This window comes from Buceros rhinoceros, unplaced genomic scaffold (assembly GCF_000710305.1).
Source record: "Buceros rhinoceros silvestris isolate BGI_N320 unplaced genomic scaffold, ASM71030v1 scaffold6732, whole genome shotgun sequence".
NCBI classification, from domain to species: domain Eukaryota; kingdom Metazoa; phylum Chordata; class Aves; order Bucerotiformes; family Bucerotidae; genus Buceros; species Buceros rhinoceros.
In genome coordinates this window covers 37,875-57,291 of record NW_010398227.1, presented here as the reverse complement: position 1 = coordinate 57,291, position 19,417 = coordinate 37,875, and positions in this window count along the sequence as shown.

The following is a 19,417-nucleotide window of genomic DNA, read 5'->3' as shown; positions in this document are numbered from 1 at the left end:
CTGGGATGAAGAGGATGTGATGTACATGACCATACAACATGAAGAAGGCTACATGAAAGGCAGCCAAAAACTCCTTCGCTTTGCTATTTCCTCGTTTAGGACAATAGAGATGGGGCCACAAGAAGAACAATCAGCTCTTTTTAGTCATGGTTATCTGACCATGATTGTCATGGTTAGCTACTTGAATGCAGAAATCTTGAAGCTGTGAGAGGGAAAGTCATCCCCCTTCTCCCCAGGTAGTTTCATAACAACCACTCATCTTAAGAGTAGAAGTCAACATTTGAAAACATCTGTTAGAATGAGGGCAAAATTACACTTCTGCAAATCAGATAACTAAGTGTAATGTGAGGAGGAAGCATTTTTTTCATTTTCTGCACCTTCATCTCCACAAAAGAGATGCTTTAAATAATGAGTAGTTAAATTAAAAAAAAAAAAAAAAAAACAGAAAAGAATTCCCATTAATGACAAATCAGGAATCTTTCAAAAAGTATTTGAGTAGTTAAATTAAAAAAAAAAAAAAAGAAACAGAGAAGAAATCCCATCTAATGACAAATCAGGAATCTTTCAAAAAGTATTTTAACCAAATCAGGTATTGCAGACACTTTAAATCACTTTTCAGAAGTAGGTCATTACTGTACTAAAATACTGGTATAATGAAACAACCACTTAAGTGCTTTTGGGTGTCTATTTCTGTATCTTAACTAGCTTGAATTCGTTATTTTTGGTAAGATTTTTCAGAGAGTATGAATTGAATTTTAGTATCACTGCGATAAAATCACTGATATGTCCTCAATTCTAAATTCTGAATGAGTAATTTTTAACTTGGAAATAAGAACAGGTGGGAACAGGGATGGTAATTCCATAGAGTCACAATTTTTGCTTTAGTAATGAACACTCTTCACATATTATTAGTAAACTAATTTGTATCAATCAGTATGAAATACACTACTGGAACAGAGGTGAATAATTTTTCTTAGTAATTAATCTCTGACTTACATAAAAGGGTTTCTATAATGTATGAAAGTATTAAAGAGTTAATTACAGTCTATAAAAAAGCCTTGTGGGACGCTTTGCATCCTTCACATAAGTCACATTGTTTTCTGTCCCTCAGTAAGTACTTTATTTGTTCAAAATGATCCCATGATATTAATATCTGACTTGGCAAGAATGGTATAGATCAACAGCATGTATTAACATCTGGCTGCATAGTACGGCTGAATTACTGGTGCGATGGCAGTAAGAGAAGAAAATGGAATGCAAATATACATAATTTTAGGCTCAAGGGCCCAGTGTGCCTATGCAGTGCTGGTTAAACAGACTGACGAAGCAGAGGCAGTTTGAGATGTGTTAATATGGGAAAATGTAATTAGTTCCAAAATAGAAATTGCTGTAATTCAAGCAGGAGATATAAACTGAGGAAAATAGTGCTAGTCCTGTGTGTAATCAAATCATACTGTAAGGCTGATGATTTGCTGGGTATTGTAGAGTTTAAATAGAAGATCTGAAGAGAAATTACAGCAGTGAATCCTTCACAAGAAGTATTATACGTATCACAATTAAATATATAAATGACAGAAATGCAGCTTCACTAGTTATTGCAACTGCCCTATCAGCTGAGTCACCAAATTGATTCTAAAGACTGGGGTAACAGTTGATATCGATGTTCTTGAGGAGCATTTAATTTCTAACAGAAAGGCATCTGAAGGGCAGTTAAACCTTAACTTCCTAGAAAAGTAGGTATGCATTAATTTCCTTATGTTGCTAGGGAAATGAAGTTCTTTTTAGCTAAATAGAAATTCCTTGTCTCTCCTTCCCTGCTAACCATAATAGTGAAGAAGTTCAAACTGCTTTTCCTTGTCTGCCAATACTCAGTCAAGAGCAATTAATTTTCCTCTCTCTCAGGCATCACTTTCTGCATCTTTCTTTCTTTCTCTCCCCCACTCTCTCTTGCATGTTTTGTTTCTCTCTTCCCTTTCTTTCTCTATCTAAATACACACATTCATGTTGTCCTTATCCAGCCGAGTGACTACTAAAGCTGTTTTTCCAGATGCCACACAGCGCAGTGTGAGGGTACCTGGTAATAGAAGCCAGTGTCATGAAGAGATGGATGTATTGGCTTTTTATATGAGACATGAAGTGACCACATAAAGTACAGACTATCCTGATGTCTGTATCCTGACAGCAACATCTATTGAGCATCAGACAAAAAAGCATTGCTGATGAGTCTGGATGTAATTTTAAACTGGTGAGCTGGATCTTGGCCTCAACGTGGGATCTCAATGTGGCAGGCAAGAGAGAGGTATACTTTCACATGAAGGCTTACTTCCACTGTTTTCCCGTTTCTTATGAGGACGGTGTCGGTACTTGCTTTCAGAGCGTTGGTGGTTTATTTATTTGTGGTGAATACTACAATTTCTGAAATATGTTGACTTGTAATGAACTGGAAAGAGGATTTTCCTAGACCTGCAGCATGAGTCAGAAGTGCCTAGCTACTGGCATTTAGCCACTTCTTGATCTTTTCTTTTATTGCGCAGTGTGAACAGTACAAATCTGATTCTGCCTACTCAGAACTGAAAAGGTTTATCCAACATTAGAAATGCTAGATTTCCAGAAGATCCTTATACTTCATAAACAATATACCTGGGACAAGATGTCATAGAAAAATCTGACAGCATTAGAAGTTATAAAAATTACTTTGCATTACGTCAGTATTTTCCCGGAGTTACCTGTTGTTATATCAGCACACTTCCTCTAAGTTTTTAATGATGAATATCATCTTTTAAACTCCCGTTCTTTTTTATTTTTTTTTCACCTTGATTTCTCTTTCTTTCATCAAATTTACACATCTGTGTATTAATAGCCTTACCTATTTAAACAGGTACTGGGATAAAATGCCATGTTGTTTCATGGAAATATCAAAGATATATCCACCTTTACCTGTTTTTGATCATCCTAATATCTTTATGAATAGAGAATGAACTTTGTTTTTTTACTATGCCCTGTAAGTGAGGATGAAGTCCATTAAAGATAACAGATTGATGCTATCATGATGTAATAAACAAATACTTTCTTCTAGCCTAAAGCCTGCTTTACAAAATTCTCATTTTGACATCTAATATCATGACATACCTGTAATACTAAAAAAAACTATTTTATTGCAGATTTAGTGTAATGTAGACTAACAAACAGTCTTGGAAATACTTGAAAGAGCAGCAGTAGGCCCAGCTTCAGCGAAGCAGTTATTTACTATGACTTTCCTACTGTGACTTTCCTTTCAACCTCTGTCACGAGTGATTTTCAGAAGGTTTCTTTTATTACCCTGTGCAGTTGCCATAATAACGGCATGTCTGTTGTTGGAAACTTCAGGCTGTGTTTGTCACAGGCATACCATGCAAGTAGGAAAATTGTACTTAAGCCTTGACATAGCATGGCATGACTTGGTTCATTTATCTGGATTCAGCCAGCTAAAGGTGGTTCAGCATGTTACTCTGTTAGTATAAAATTTACTTCCTTGTCACTTTTGATGGATCATGAATTATCCCTGTCAAGCAGTAGCAAAGGGTTTTGTAGTTTAAGTCCTGCAACAAGTTTTGTAAAATGTAGGGTTATTTCTGAGGTGTGGTGTGTGGTATAAAGCTAAAATAAGGCTGGTTTTTGTCTGGTTTCATTTTGTTTATTCCTTTTCACATAATTTCCAATGCTGGCGACTGTGCTTGTGGCACATGTTTCATAAAATAATACATTTCATATGTGACATGCTAATACTGTTTTTTCTACATATAAATCAATGTCTTGGATATGAAAAACTCTAATCCAATTCTTCATTTGCATTATAAAGATAAGGCTTTATATATTTATGTAGAAAATTTTAGTTTTGATTTTGGAAAGTGAAATGGATAGTATTGCTGATTGACGAATTCTGAATTAATAGATAATTTCTAAATAAGTTTTCATTTGCCTCTTTATAAAAACAAAGCATAAGGAATTTAAACAGGTGCAAGTGCAGAAATAATTATTTCTAGATAATACTATTTTTTTATACGACAAAATGATGAAAAAAGGATGAATTATGGGAAATGGGGTTGACAAAAGCAAATTAAGAGACAGATGATGCTATGAAATGTATAAATGTTATCCAAACTGTTAGAATAGACAGAGGAAGGGTTTATCTATATATTTCATAGCAATTGAGTTATGACTTACTTTAGTATATCTAGAAGAAATTTAGAATCATAGAACAGTTTGGGTTGGAAATGACCTTTAAAGGTCATCCAGTCCAACCCCCCTGTAGTGAGCAGAGACATTTTCAGCTGGATGAGGTTGCTCAGATCAGGTTGTATCCTGATGTGCAGATTCTTGTTTTTCATCCGGAAATCTTTTCAAGTCAGAATTTTAGAACTTTTGCCAATTATCCAGAAATCTCAGATATGTCTGTTGTGGATGCACAGTGGTGTCCTGCAACTCGGTACATGAGACTCACTGCTTCTTCATCATATAAAAGAGATGCTAGTATTCCTGCTTAGAAAATCTCAGGCAGAAATATGCCAGGCCTAGCCAGCATTAATCTGAAATCTGAATATTCAGCCCATAAACAGTCAAAAGACTTTTTTAAGCCTAAAGCTTCTATGGTGTTTGGGATCAGATGATCATGGGAGTTTCAGAGATGAAGATGTGTTTCATTTCAAATACATTTAATTTTGTTAGTTTCAGTATGAGAAACGTGTTCAGTGCTTGCACAGACATAACCAGGTTCCTATTGCCTTATCCCTAAGTGTACTGTGTTACTTTGCACAGTGTTTTCTACAGATTCTGAAAATTAGTCCTTTTTTTTGGTCATGACATGAGTCGATTGCTCAGAAATTGAGATTCATGAAAAAATGGTTAATTTAAAAAATGATTTTGGAGTCCTTATTTAAAGCTTAACTATTGAGAGCAATTCTTTTTTCTAGAGCAGCTTTTATTTTTTATTTGCATGCACAGATGAGACAGACGTGCTCCAAATAGAGCATGAGTTTGGAGAATTAATTCCTAACATTTTAAAATCATATTGATTTTGTTTGTTTACCTATTTCATTCCATATTTTTTCCTTCAACTGCTTTGGCATCAGCATTAACATTTCATCTGACTTTTGTCTCAGACACATGTTGGGAGAAAAACAAACCAAAACTCCAGTTTCATATAGATTTAATTATTGGGAACTGCTATTAAATGAATCTGTGAAAAGTTTTAGACAATTTTATTCCAATAATAAGGACTGGTTGGGGTTTTTTTTCCTCTTTTTTTCCCCCTTCTGTGTGTAAAACCTTTGAAATTGAGGGAAGAAAAAAGGCTTATAGTAGATATTCCTGTCCTCTGAGCCTAATTATAAATGCCCCCGTATTTCCTCTCTAGTTTGCTTCAGGATCTGATTGTTTCAAGATAAAAACCAAATTTGCTGCCATGTTTTCTCCATTGTAGCTGATCTTTGCTTGTGCTCACGCTACTCTGTTAGCCAGCAGTATTTTGGAAAAGAGGATCAAGCTCATGTATCTGTATTTCTTGCAAAAAATAATGAATCTGATCTTTGCAAAGAAACAACTGGGTGTATGCTGTATGCCAAGGTACAGAGTAAAAAAATGGTTACAGAGAATATAAAGTATTTTATAGTTGCTCCTAAAAGTAGCGTTCAGTCAGACCACTTGATGAAGAAAGTATAAACTGTTAAATTTCCACAAAAATCTGTTTTGTAAAATTCTATTGAAAAAAAAACCCAGCGGTTTGGCCCAGATCTACATTGTTTCCTAAATCTGTTGAGTGATTTCACAGTTGGAAGTTGCTTGGCTTGGCAGTTCTTCTTCAGAAATGCTGTGGCATTCTGCTCTGGTCACCTGAGGCAAGAATGGCTGTTGGGAAAAGTGCTGCAGGAGGATAGCAAGCCATGAATAGGGTTTTTTTTAAATACCTGCGGCTCTGTGCTATACTGGACAAAAGAAAGAAACCTTAATTATTTGTATGAAAGCACGGAGTTTTTCTCTAGCTTGACTAGAAAAGAACAGAAAGGAAGAGGCTACTGGAAGACTGCAGAAAAGCGAAGCCTTCTGACAGCAGAGAGATGAACGCTTCCTTTCTAAGAGGTGCATATGGTTGTACACGTTACTGAGCCTGCCCACATTTTCTTGCATAATCCTTCCCACCTGCTTGCATGACTTATCTCAGAATATAGTACAAGCAGGGTCAATGAGGGTGAACTAAAACCTCTAGTCATGAGGCTGAAAGGTGACCTTGTTCTGTTGTGATGCCAAATATTCCATCTGAAATCTCAGCTGAGTCTTGCTGTGGTATCCTTGAGTGTGAGCACCAATATTAAATATATTCTCCAATATTGGAGAAATAAAACACAGTTTAGATAAGATACGTGTGGTGATACAGAAGTCAGAATGGATGACAAATAAAATTGATGTTTCAAAAATTATTATGCATGCCATGCTAATCGCCCATGAATTTGAAATTTGAGATTCCCCCTACCACTCCCATTTTGGAAAGTTTTGTGCTGAGCCTGATGTTTTTTCTGTCTCCCTTGATTGTTCCAGAGAAACTTCATGGTATCACAGCACTCAGAACACATAGATTCCACTGTGCCTGCCTGTTGTTTTTCGGTCTTTGCATACCTCTCTGAGGGCAGCTACACGGCAATGAATGCTCTTGAAATGCAGATAGATTAAATCAGTTTTGACATTGGCTTGTGCAAAAGGCAGTTTTAAAGGGCAAAAATAGTACAGTGATACAGGCCTTACCTTTAAGAAGCATAGATACTCTCTCACAGTGAAGACTGTAAGAGGAAGGAAGAAGCCAATAGACAGTATATTCTGCAGCAGTCCTACTCGTCACTAAATTCCCTTAATGGACAAAATAAAGATGACAAGACTGATCAGATACAGGCACCTAAGCAGAGAGCTTTTCATGGTTGGAGAAAATGGCCTTGATTTCTGTTTGCATCAGAGACATGTATTTGGCCAGTTCTCATCATCCCTCAATTCACTACAATAAAGATTGGTACAGAAAAGCATATTAGCTTCATAAGTAATCTTGATATATAAGCTTATACAGACATGATAATAAATATAAGCTTATATATAAACTTGAGTAATCAAAACCTCAAAGAGTGTGAAGTGAAGGCCCTTGAGTTGCCCTTCATCATAGTGAAGGCCCTTGAGTTGCTTTTACTAGTTGATTCAGAGTGCTAACACTCTGTTTCTTAGCATGGTCAGAAATGATCGAGCCTCAATTGTTTTGAATGCCTTACTCTCATTGGGGTCTAGTAAGTGAAGAACTTGAGGTCGTTTTATAGGTTTGAACTGTTCTACATATTCAGAGGTTACCTGGCCAGTAAGGCGTTACACTGTTGTTTGGGTTAGATGACACTGGCACTTCCTTTTTGGACACTTACTCAATAATCAGAACATTTCCTAACATTCAAGTTTGTTTTCTGGCCAAGAAAATTCTGGCCAACATCTTTTCCATTTCAGGAGAGTACTTCAGCTGTGAGACTAATTCAGGAGAACATTGTTCAGTCCATCTTGATAAAATTGTTCTATTTTTGAGGCAATAATCTCATATTCCCTGGCTGCTGAAAATTCAGTAACTAACAAAATTTAGCCTGACAGGAGAAATTGGTGCTTTGGAGGTAGATACACAGACTTTAGGTTTTCCTGAAGTGACTGTCTTTCCACTACAGACATGTTAGACACCTGTAACTGAAACCCAGTTTTGAAAGCTCTTGAGACTAAATGTTTTGTTTGAACTGAGACATGAAAGGCTTGCCTCAAATTACAAGAAAAGTTTGATGCAGAACGAGAGGATGGATCCAAGTCACCTGAAACCAAAGTCATTGCCTGGACTGGACTGTTCTGGACTGGACTGGTCTGGACTGTACTGGAAGACTATGCTTCCATGACAGACTTGGAGTTAAAAATAGAGAGGTGTATACTTAATGTTATTGGCACACTCATATGATAAATATGGAACATGAAAAATTCATCATTAAGATGAAAGAATAAATAAATATAGTCCTTGAAAAACTTAATACGTCTCTCTGCTTCATGTTTCCTGTCCTGGATGTATCAACCTATTTGTAGAATAAACATCATACTTCAGAAAGACTGCATATTTTTCATGTTCAGCTACCCAGCGATGATATCCAGAAGAAACAAAAATCTACAACCAGTTATGATTTTAAAATTTATCTGTATCTTCACATTCTTCTGTGAAGTGCAATGTCCTGGAATGCACATAATACCACTGTTTTGGTTAGTGGTTTGTTGATAAAATATATCTTTGTAATTGATAAGTATAAATACTCCATCTCAGATTGTACAGTAAACATTTTATGTCAGTCCCATGGCACAAATATGCCCTAGAACCATTTTTGCTCTGCTAAAATAAGCACTTTATTTCAAGTGCTTTATTGGCAATTAACAGTGATTTTGTAGTTCCTTGGCAGCAAATGGTAGAGTAATAATTACGTTATTTCACATCAGAGCAGGTATGCATGACAGAGCAAATAAAACAACACTTTCCTCTGTTATCAGACGAAAGAAACAATTTTCTTAAAGAATGGTGTAGCTATGTATATCTTCAACATGAAGACTTGTAGATATATAGTATTTGTGAAATAAATAACTGTAAGTAATTTTTTTCCTTATATAATTATGGAGGAGGCACAGTACAACCTTATTGTCTAACTCATGTCAACATCGTTACTTCTTTCGAAGTAATTTTCACAATTTTGGATGATTTTTTGGCTTTATATAATCATTATTCACAAAGGATATTGTCCTATTTAGTTCCTTAGGTTTTTAGAGAAAGATACAGTTTGTAAAATTTTTCTTTTAAACTGTGTTTACTTGTAAATAATTATGCTTTTGTTATAATTTTTAAAAGAAACCTAAGTAATTCTAGAGTAACTGTTCTAAAGTACTTGCCTAATGAACCTTGGAGGTGTTCCTCATGAAGAAGCCAAAATGCAGTGAATTTCAGAGGGTGGTATAAAAACTATAAAAGATATAAAGAGGGTGAAAATGGGTGATTCAAGGCTCATATAATTGTCAGAGTAGCCTTTTACCAACACTTACTTAGGAGCAACCCGTAGCAATGAAATATGCTGATAGGTATATTATATTCTTCAAGAGGATTTCTTTTTTCTTGATCTTTTCAGAAATCAGGATAAACAGGAGCATTTATAAAAGCAGAATTTATATTAGGTGATCCAGCCGCTGGTCTGAAATACATGAGCTATGCATTAAGCGATGAGTAATCACTCAGTCTCACCCTTGAGTCTATCAAAAATTAGTAGGGTAAAATGTTTTACATGTAATTTTACCGTACATGTCTCAAAGGAGTTGAGAGCATTTTTAATGATTTTTTTCTGGATCATAGAAGGCATGCAGTTATATATGACAGGAGTGCTGGTTTGTTTGTTTATTTATTTATGTTTTCTTCCCTTACAGTGCTTCTGGTCACACTTGTGGTCAAATTCACTTATTAAGAATTATATTTTATCTCTAAGTTTGGCTGCTCTGACAGTACAAATTCAGTGTAGCTGATCAAGTATTCTCAGTACAGAGCTTCAATCTGTTTATTTTACACTAGGAACAATTCAAGAATTACAGAATTACGGTATTTAAATGGTTTAATCTTTTATTTAATCTTTAATTAATTGTCAAATCCAATGAAGTTTGAGGGACTTTTTTTTTTTTTACTTCAGTGAGCACTCATGCTTAAATTTGTGGGAGACAGATACATAGAAATCCACTTGTAAGAAACCACCACGTGCATGTTCAAATGTGGGGTGTGAGAGGTGTCAAAAGTACAGAAAAACTTGCTATCATTCAAAATCAGAGTTTTGCATTCTATTTAATGCTTTTCTGCTGTTTTACTGAATTGGCATATTGTAATGTACAGAATCTTCACTCTGCCTCTTCCAGAAATATGGCTGAAGGATTGTACATTAGAAAGTATTTTCTGCATTTATGTACAGCATTTGTACATCATCTTTGCATTACTACATTATTTTCCTATACATAATTGCAAAAAAATTATGCACTATATTATGAAAAAAATCTCACAATAGTCTTATTTAGGGATGGTGCCAGAGAAGATTAAGATTTTCCTTTGATTGGTGGAAATTAAACAGTACTTTGTGTTAATTTACCATTTAAATACGCACAGCTATCATAGGTAATACTAATAGGTAATTTGTAATGTATACGTACTGCAAATGTATGCATGATTTTATAGAATGCAGCTAACTGTACAAGGCAGATTTAGGTCTGATGCATAACAGATGAAAACTGGAGCCAATTGAAAAATACATAAATAGCCAGAGCTAGACAACATCTCATGTGCTTCTGGTTTAAGAACTATTTTGTTTTGCAAAGAAGATGAGTCATGGCTTTACTCACATTTTGGACGTGAAAACAAGGCTATTTGCTTAGGAAACCTGAACAGGTACATTCTCTTACTGTCCTTCTTCACATCCTAAAACTCGGGGTTTATCCGTGCTGCATCTTTTGTCAGCTTCTGCAGTGGTCAGTCAAACATTTCCCCACAAAGGGCAAATGAAAAATTCCTATTTCATAGGCACTACCAGCTGCATATCTTGTACTGTTTTCTGAGATGCACAGGTACAAAAACACGAGCTAAGTATGTTTTTTCATCATATGATTCTTTTGTCATGTAAACAGTGCAGTAACAGTGTGTGTGGCATTTAACATAGTTTTTCAAGCAGTGCATTGTTCTAGCGAGAAGAGAAAAAAATAACTTACGCTCTTTCTACACATGAAAACCATACAGATTTATTTGGAGTTAGTTAGGGCAGAGTTCATTTTACCCAATCTTTGTCTCTCTTAGTATAAAAATTTTGTTGAATGAAGAGATGAATCTCACTCTACAAAACTTAGAAGGGAGAAAAAAAACAAAAAAAGAAAGAACCCCAGAAAGCATGTTAAGTATGCAAAATGCAAAATATCATTAAAGCGGAAACAAGTATTAAGGTTGAACAGAACATGGATTTTGTGTAAGAATCAAACAGATTAAAACAAGTCCAGCCTCCCCTCAGGAACACCTGGCAGTACCTCCAGTAATATTTGGAGAGATAAGTGAAATACTGAAAAATGTGTTTGGAGAAGAAAAAAAAAATTGCTTGTTTAAATCCAGTCGTCCCATAAGCTGGTGGTTGTTTTATCTGCAGTTATTGCCTGAGAAAGGATCTAGCTAAATGACAACTAGAAATGTGGGTTTGTGGTTAAATACATCTAAGGCCCTTTGAAGTCAGTTGGGCTGTACGTGAAAGTAAAAATCTGTGTATAGGAGGTCTCTGCATACCTATGTATAGGTAAGATAATAGTTCTTCAGTAGAAATGAGCGGAAGAGATGTCTTTAAAAATTTTAGAAAAACTTGTAAACTCCAGGGTTGGGTGTTTTGTACACAATGAAAAGTAGTATTGTCTTGGAAACTGAAAGAGTAACCTTCAGTGGACTCTCATGCTCTTAGGCTGTGTATCCCAGCACTGTATTGCTTTCTCAAGGAAAAACCTTGAGATATACAAAACGCCACTTCTGCTTTCTTGTCTGGTTATCAAGACAAGATGAATAGATATGTGGAGTGTGCTGTTCATGTTTTTTTCACGTTATGAACAATTTTACATGTAGAAAGTTTGGCTAAACTCCAGGTTTTACGTGTAAATTTGCCTTCAGTAGGAATCATAACAACCGAATATGTGTATGCATATGCTTTTCACAAGGTAAAACACAACTCAGTTTTTTGCTCCTAAACTGATTAAGCATCTGTCCTGAAAGGGACAACGGAGTCATTGCTTAGATAGATGCGCTCACAGTCCAACATTCGATACGGCTTGCTCCTGATTTATGGAGCTTCCAGGTAAATATTATTTAACTAGTCTCTTCTGTGAATATTTTTACTGTGCCCTTTTGCTAATTGGAAGCATGCAAATACCACAGAGGTCTATATATTTCTTGTGCCATATATTTATGTAAGCTGTATTGCTGTTTCTATTGCAGCCATTACAGTGAAATTTTGAGGATTTGAATTATTGTGAGCTAGATTCTCACTGATGAGAGTAATGAGTGTTACCTCAATTCACAGGAGAACAAACTGAAGTGTAAAGCTTGTCTTGTGGTGATACTGGAAATGTAAAAGCTAGTGCTTGTGAGTCTGTTTACTTTGATGTGCTTCTGGCAATGAAGGGTTATGTAGAACAAAGCAGTTTGTTCCATATGAGAAATTTTACAGTTAGAGTCCAGCATGTATCAACAAAAGTGCATCTTGTGGATTTATCAGGTTGCTTTTGAGTAATGAAGCAATGCTACTCCATATCTTCTGTCAAAAAATTTACCAGCTAAACCAGAACTATTGCAATAGCAAGTTCATATTGTGTAATTAGGCTGTTGCACTTCAGGACTTTAATTTTCAGGTCTGCTTTTTTGGGTCTGCAGCCCAGACAGTGGCCTGTTTGACTCATCCGTTTGTAGTAAGAAAAGGAGTTCCTCCTCATGTTTAAAGCAGCTCTTCTCTAACAGGGTGACATAGCTGGTAAGTTCTGGTCAAAAGGCTTGTGTTCCCCCCGTAAGCTGGGGAAATGGATGTTACATAAGATAAATGCGTATTTATCCTTGCATATTTTTGCATATTTCGGTGGAAAATCTATAAAAAGAGATTCAAATATGGAAAATATGAAAAAAATGGGGGAAAATGTATTTCTAGATTTTTTAGAAATTCCTGATGTCAGCATGAGAGGGGAGGGGTTTCAGGATTATGTAGCACTTCTCTGGCATCCTTCAGTGCTTGGTCATCTCTTCCTCTCTTTGAGTGCATTGACAAGCACTAAAAGACTTTTCAGTGCCACTGTGCCAGCGCAAAACCACAGACTTCACACATATATTCTGGATGTTCTATGGGGATTTAGTAGATGGCAAAATAAAAAAAGTTGCAAATAATAAATGTATAAACTATATGATTTATATTAAACTCTTGATGAATTCTGAAGCTTGTTGCAAATTAGATTGTTTTAACTGTGGTATCGTAGCACTACTCTGAGAGGTACAGCGGTATGTTCTGTTCTTTGAGTGTTGTGTACTGTTAGGAAAAAGTGACCTTCGTAATAGACGAGGTTTTTTGATCTCCCCATGTCGAATTTCTCACAATGGGTGGAGAACTACACATCAGAATTTGATTAAACTGTCTTGGTCTTTAAAGTTGTTTTGTATATATATCAGGAGGTCATCTCATTAACACTTGGACAAAGTACATAGTAAATTTGTAATTAAACATCCTCTTCCTTCCCATGGAAATCAGATACAATCATAACTTCTCCTTCCCTGTATTTGTTTATGCTAAAACATTACCATTGCCTAAATTATATTAGTTTTGGTACATACTTCAAATGAATTTGTTATCATCATATTCCAGACTGGACAAATAATCATCATACATGTACTTATTTTATGTAGCCCAATGCCATGATACCTGAGTAGAGCTAAGTTGCCTCAATGAGATACTGAGCTAACATAGCTATTCTGCCTCTACTAGCCATGTTTAGCCATCAAGACTTAGCATGGCTATCTCTGAAGTACTACACTTGTAAATATATATGTCCCTATTTGTTTAGCTGTCTGCTCAAAGTTACAGGCTATTAAATAAGAATAGACCTTCTTTTACAATCTTTTACCAGCGTAAATATCAGCATAAAAAAAGGCTGAAAGTTGAGTGCACTGGTCATAGCTATCTACTTTAAGGCCAGGTGGTTAGAGACGTTACCTGCCCCTGCACAGTCTATTAAAACAGAGGCTATTAAAATCTAATTTTTGTACTTCGGAAATGGCAAGGATGGCCCCTGCATGGCCTCGAACATGAACAGCATGCTGATATATCTGCATGATTATCTATGTGCCTGGAACTTGAGAGAGTTGAAGTGAGGAACATACCTTGCTGTCATGTTTTGATTTTTCAAAGACATGGGTATCACTGATCATGAGATTAATAAAATGAAAATTAATGTCTCTGGCTTGAGAAAACTCTTAGGTAGACTATGTCTGTAAGAAAAATGTTGGCATTTCTAGAATTTTTCATGTCATTTTATGAATGATAATGAGTGATTCAGTTCTAAAAATGTTTTTTTTTTTAATAAATACATAAAAAGTTTTCATCTCTGTTAATTCTGTTAAGGCAGACGAAGTTTCTTTTTCTTTCTTTCCTTCTTTCTTTTTTTTTCCTTTCTTTCCTTTCTTTCCTTTCTTTCCTTTCTTTTCTTTCTTTCTTCCTAATATGTTTTACTAATTCTGGAAGGAACCTCTGTATTAATTTGTCTTTTCCCTATATTGTGCTTGGAATCAGTGGCTCACATTTTAACTTTCACTGGCAGAAAGAGTTCGCACATCAAGCCTTTATGGGCACATCTATATCGATTTGATTTTTCACTTTGAAATATCTGTATGTTTTTAATTTTATTTCATTGGAATAGATTGCTTAGGTTCTCTTCTCTCACACAGCTTTTAAAATCTACATTGACTGAATAGCTTCTTACTTGTTACCTAAATCCTGGGGAGTTTTTTAGTCTGGATACCTACAGTTGCAGAAACTATTCTGACTTTTCCAAGATAAAATGGTTCACAAGTAATTTATTTTAAAAGCTGCTTTCCTCATTGTAACTTTTGGTGGTTCTGCCCATTTCCTTTTTGCCTTATTTATGTAATTTTCTATATAGTGTGAAAGTTGACTCTCGCCTTGCTAAAAGATAATTCGTAATTCATTAGATTTCCCAGTTCACACTTCTGGAAGTCTTTATGTCATCAGAAGCGTTCCTGAATTTTTCCATTTTATTAATAATATCTAAAATATTTATTAAACTAGTAAAAATTTCTGAACTGGCAAGAATAAATGAAATGCGAACCCTGTATAAACTTCTGCAGTCTGGAGTTATTTTCCAGCCTTGGCCTGTTATGTGTTTCCAGTCATATGCTCTAAGGAACAGAATCCAGATCAGTTTGCTTCCTATTACGTAATCTAAGTCACTGAGTCTTAAGCATTGGTAACAATTTCCATCCATGAGAGTCATGTACTGCATGAGAATAGAAGAGAGGTATTTTCACACATGAAATGATGCTTCCAGGCCAGGATTTAGGTGAGTGGTAGAACATATACCGGAATTTCAATGGGCCATTATATTGAAGTAGAGAAGACAGCTAGGGGTTTGGATTCTAATCTCAACAGCACAGAGTAACTTTAATAAAGTTTACAGAAATTAATGTCAGCAGAATTTGAATTGGAATCTATTGCATCTTCATAATGTGAAAATTAAGCTGATAGATGGATGTGAATATTATCTTCGGCAATAAATGAATTACACATTGCCACTTCCAAATTATATGTTTATGTAAAAAGATATGAATTTTGATTTTGCAAACATTAACTAATAGAACAGAGAAGAAGAATAGACTAGCTTTTCCCATCATTGATATTTTTTTCCTGCAGCTTAGTATTGAGAGAATGATATTAAAATAAATATCTGTTATTATTGATAATGGAGAATCTGCTGCTTTGGAAAGATTATGCCATTTATTTTTCAAGCAATGTGCAGCAGCTGTGCAGACAATTCCATTAACACTGACTTGAAACTTTAGTTCTTCCATTTATAAAATATTACAAACAAATGAAAATATAACTCCCCATCTTCCAAGTATCAGAACTCTTAAAATTATGTATCAGACATACAGTTCCCGTTATTCTGGGTATACTTTTTTATCACATTCACTCATTTTTAAGTGAGTTTTAAAGCAGGTGTGTGTGCTGATGTTCTGAAAAAGCCCACACAACCAAAAATGGTTCAAAATTGGTTATACAGAGTTAAAATTATAAGCTTATACAACAGGTTGTAGAGCTGGTTAAACATGAAGAAGTAATACTGGAATTTAAAGGATGGTACAAGTGGTTAGAAATAAATTGAGTGGATCAATATTCTTGCAATGTGGGGACCCAGCACTTAGAGTTATAAAGGATGGGTTTAGCTGAGTTTTATAAAACTAGTTCTTTAATGGCACCACAAAGTTTGGTTTGGGTCTTTTTGACAGGTTGATTAGTTTGGCGATTTATTTTTTCCAGGTATGCAGAATTTTTCATCAACCTCAATCTACTTACTGTTAAAACTGATTAATTCTTCAGACTGGATCACTGGCATTTTCAATTTAGCCATCAACATTTCATTTCAGTGCACTTCAATTTGGGTGGAGTGCCAAGCTTTTTATGCTGGATATTCTATTGACTGAGTTTTTGAAGTAATTAAAACAGAATTGCAATCACTTTGGTTGGAATTTATTTCACTTAACTTTAGTCATCTAGGCATTTAGTCATCCAGACTAAGCCAGTCATTTAGGTTTCCCTTAAAGTCAATAAAAAAAGGCAATAACAGATGACGTGACGAGTGGAAGTCTAACCCATGACAGTGATTGTGAGTAAAGATTATGGTTTCTTAGGAAAATGTGGCAGCACAACATTTGAGGTTACCCCCTTCAAAAAAAAATCACCCCCCCCAACAAAACTCCAATGAATTATAAGTGCTTCGTTAATATTAGTTTTGAAAAATTATTTTAGTCATCTCACTACTGACTCAGCAGTGCTCAAGATCTGATTTCAATGGTGTAACAATTCCAGTATATTTTAAATACAAATTTTTCAGATGAGGGTTCGAGTTCTGTAAAAACCTGACTTTAGTGATTGACTTAGGAATAGCTTTTGGCCTCAGCCTCTGTTTAAACTGTGATGAACTAGGGCCTTAGTGCAAATGGGATTTTAATTACACTCTCACAGTGCAATTTATACATTTTAGTTTTTTATAGGGAAATACCTTACAGGGCTCACTGCTGTCTCAATAATCCCATTTTGAATCCTCAAATGGGAAAAGGGATTACATGACATGTGCCTTTATTCCAGTCTTCTTGGTAAGAGTGATTTAGACCTTTCATTATTCCCACAGCCATCAGGAACTCACATCTGTAATCATCCTTGTTTAACTCAGCAATGGGTTTTTGCTTTTACATCCAATTATCTGCTCAGCTGATGCTCTTACTAAGAATCAGCCCATTACAATGCCAGACCCTAAGAAGAAAGAATGTTTTGGGGATGGTTCATTTATTTTTATCTTACAACATGTGCCTTTCCCTCCCTTCTTTTTTCCTCTATGGAGCCTGCCTCTGCCAGCTTCCTAGGCATTTGGAAGAATGGTATCAATGTGCCGGCTTTGGATGTGTGAGGGACAATTACTTTCCCACACTGTCTTCAAGCACGTGTTTGTCTTCTTACTGATTCAGTGGGATGACACATATACTACAATATTGATTCTTAAATTTTAGATGGGTTGAATAACTTCATGGTTTTTTCGTACATGCAAATATTTAGAAGCAGTTTCTTCATCTCCTCTTCAAGAAAAAAAAAGATTGTACTTAAAATACCTGTAGTAATATATTTTAATATTGTTGAATATTATGCTATTGAAAACTGAAGTGAAATAGGCTTTAAAATTAAGTAAGGCTGGTGATTTGGGTTTGTTTTTTTTTTTTTTTAAGATCTGCTTAGGCTTTTAGCAAAAAATAGTAAATCCTGTAGTAAATAGTAGCATAAGCCCCACAAATACAATTTAATATAATATACTACATATAAAATTCATTTTATTGTCACATAAAAGTGTGAAAAGAATTCACAGACATGTCCTTTTATACAAGCTTGTTGGAGAAACTTTAAATAAAACAGCAGCTTTCTAAAACGCTGGATAGCTGGTCACATTTTAGCAGTTTTGGTTTCACACAGGGTGTATTTGCACTGCAGGTTAGACCTACATGGAAAAAATGTGATAAAGTCAGATTCTGAGTGTATGTTTCATCTACCTGGACTTCATTTGTTGCATATCCCTTGGACTCTGAATACAGGCATTCAGAAAAAATAGAGACTATTTTCCTCTTCTAGGACAATTAACAAGGCTGGGTACCAGGGCTCATTAGCAGCTACTTTGCCTCCAAAACTGAGTAGTTAGAGTTAAAAGCAGAGAACAAGCTCTCTTGATCCCTTCAGTCAGAGTCTTTCCACATCCTCCCTTTCTCTGCTAAAGCATCCCAAGTCAGAGCAAAACCTTCTCGCAAAACTAACAAGATATATTTTTCTTCAAATACTGAATATTCCTCACAAGATAATGACAATAGCTTGTAGAAGTTGGTGAGGCAATATAATTTGATGACATGATACCCGCTATCCTGCTATCCTGCCATCCTGCTTGAAACTCATTAAAAAGCTGTTAATAAAAATAAGAAAATTGAAATTTTTGCAACTTTTAAGCAAGGATCTTTTATACGAGTATAATTCCTATATAGCTCACTATTTTACTAATGGTATCACAAAGTACTTTATTTCAAATACAGCAATGTAATTAACATTTGTTAGGGAGAAGTTAGAGCAGCAGACTATTCAAACCTATAAAGCAAACATTGTACCCCACCTGTGCTCCTAACTCAAGTATTAGGCAGTACGATTAATCTGCATTTGCTACTTAATGAGCTTGTAAAACACACATGTACTTAAACATCTGTCATAACTCACAGCTTATTTGGACATTAGTTCACAACGTAGATCTGCCACTGATTTACGACACGACATGTTATTTAGCCTGTTATTATATTTGTTTCCTATGTCAAAAGTGGATGGTTCTTCTCAATCACAGTCCTACAGGGATGGTATAAGGCTGAATTTGCTCAAGCTTGCAAGGCTTTTTGTGGTCTCTGGGTACTGTGTGAAACTGGAATGCAGGACACACAGGCCAAATATTCCTAACATCCTAAAGCAACTGGGGACAGATTTTTCACATACCAGCTCTTGGGTATGTTGGCTGCTGAGTCAGGTGGTGATTAGGCACATTGAGGACAAGGCAGACAAAATGCAAGCAGAAAAACAGGTCAGAAAAACAAAACTAAAACTCTCAGTAAAATCAAAGTCTGTAAACAGGAGACCATCATAGCCCCTTCTCAGAAGAGTCTTTGACGAGCTGTTGTATTGATAGCTGATTCTGGCAGCTGGTAACTGCAGAATATCAATGAAGCGTTAGTACAAGAGCAGCCTGAACAGGCTGATCATGACTGACTGAAGTCTACGGTGCATGCTATCAAGATATGTTATTTGTCTGTAGCGTTTGTTCTTAGTTTCACCTTGTTGCTTACTGCTTGCTTGCTTTTTCCCTCTTTTTTTTCCTTCCTTCCCTTCCCTTCCTCCTTCCCCCATTTCTTTTTCCTTCACTAGTTCTTACTTGCCTAATTAAGTTCAAATGTGCTGAGACCTCTATAATAAAAAACGTTGCATATCAGATGTTTTCAAAGTGTCCTCTT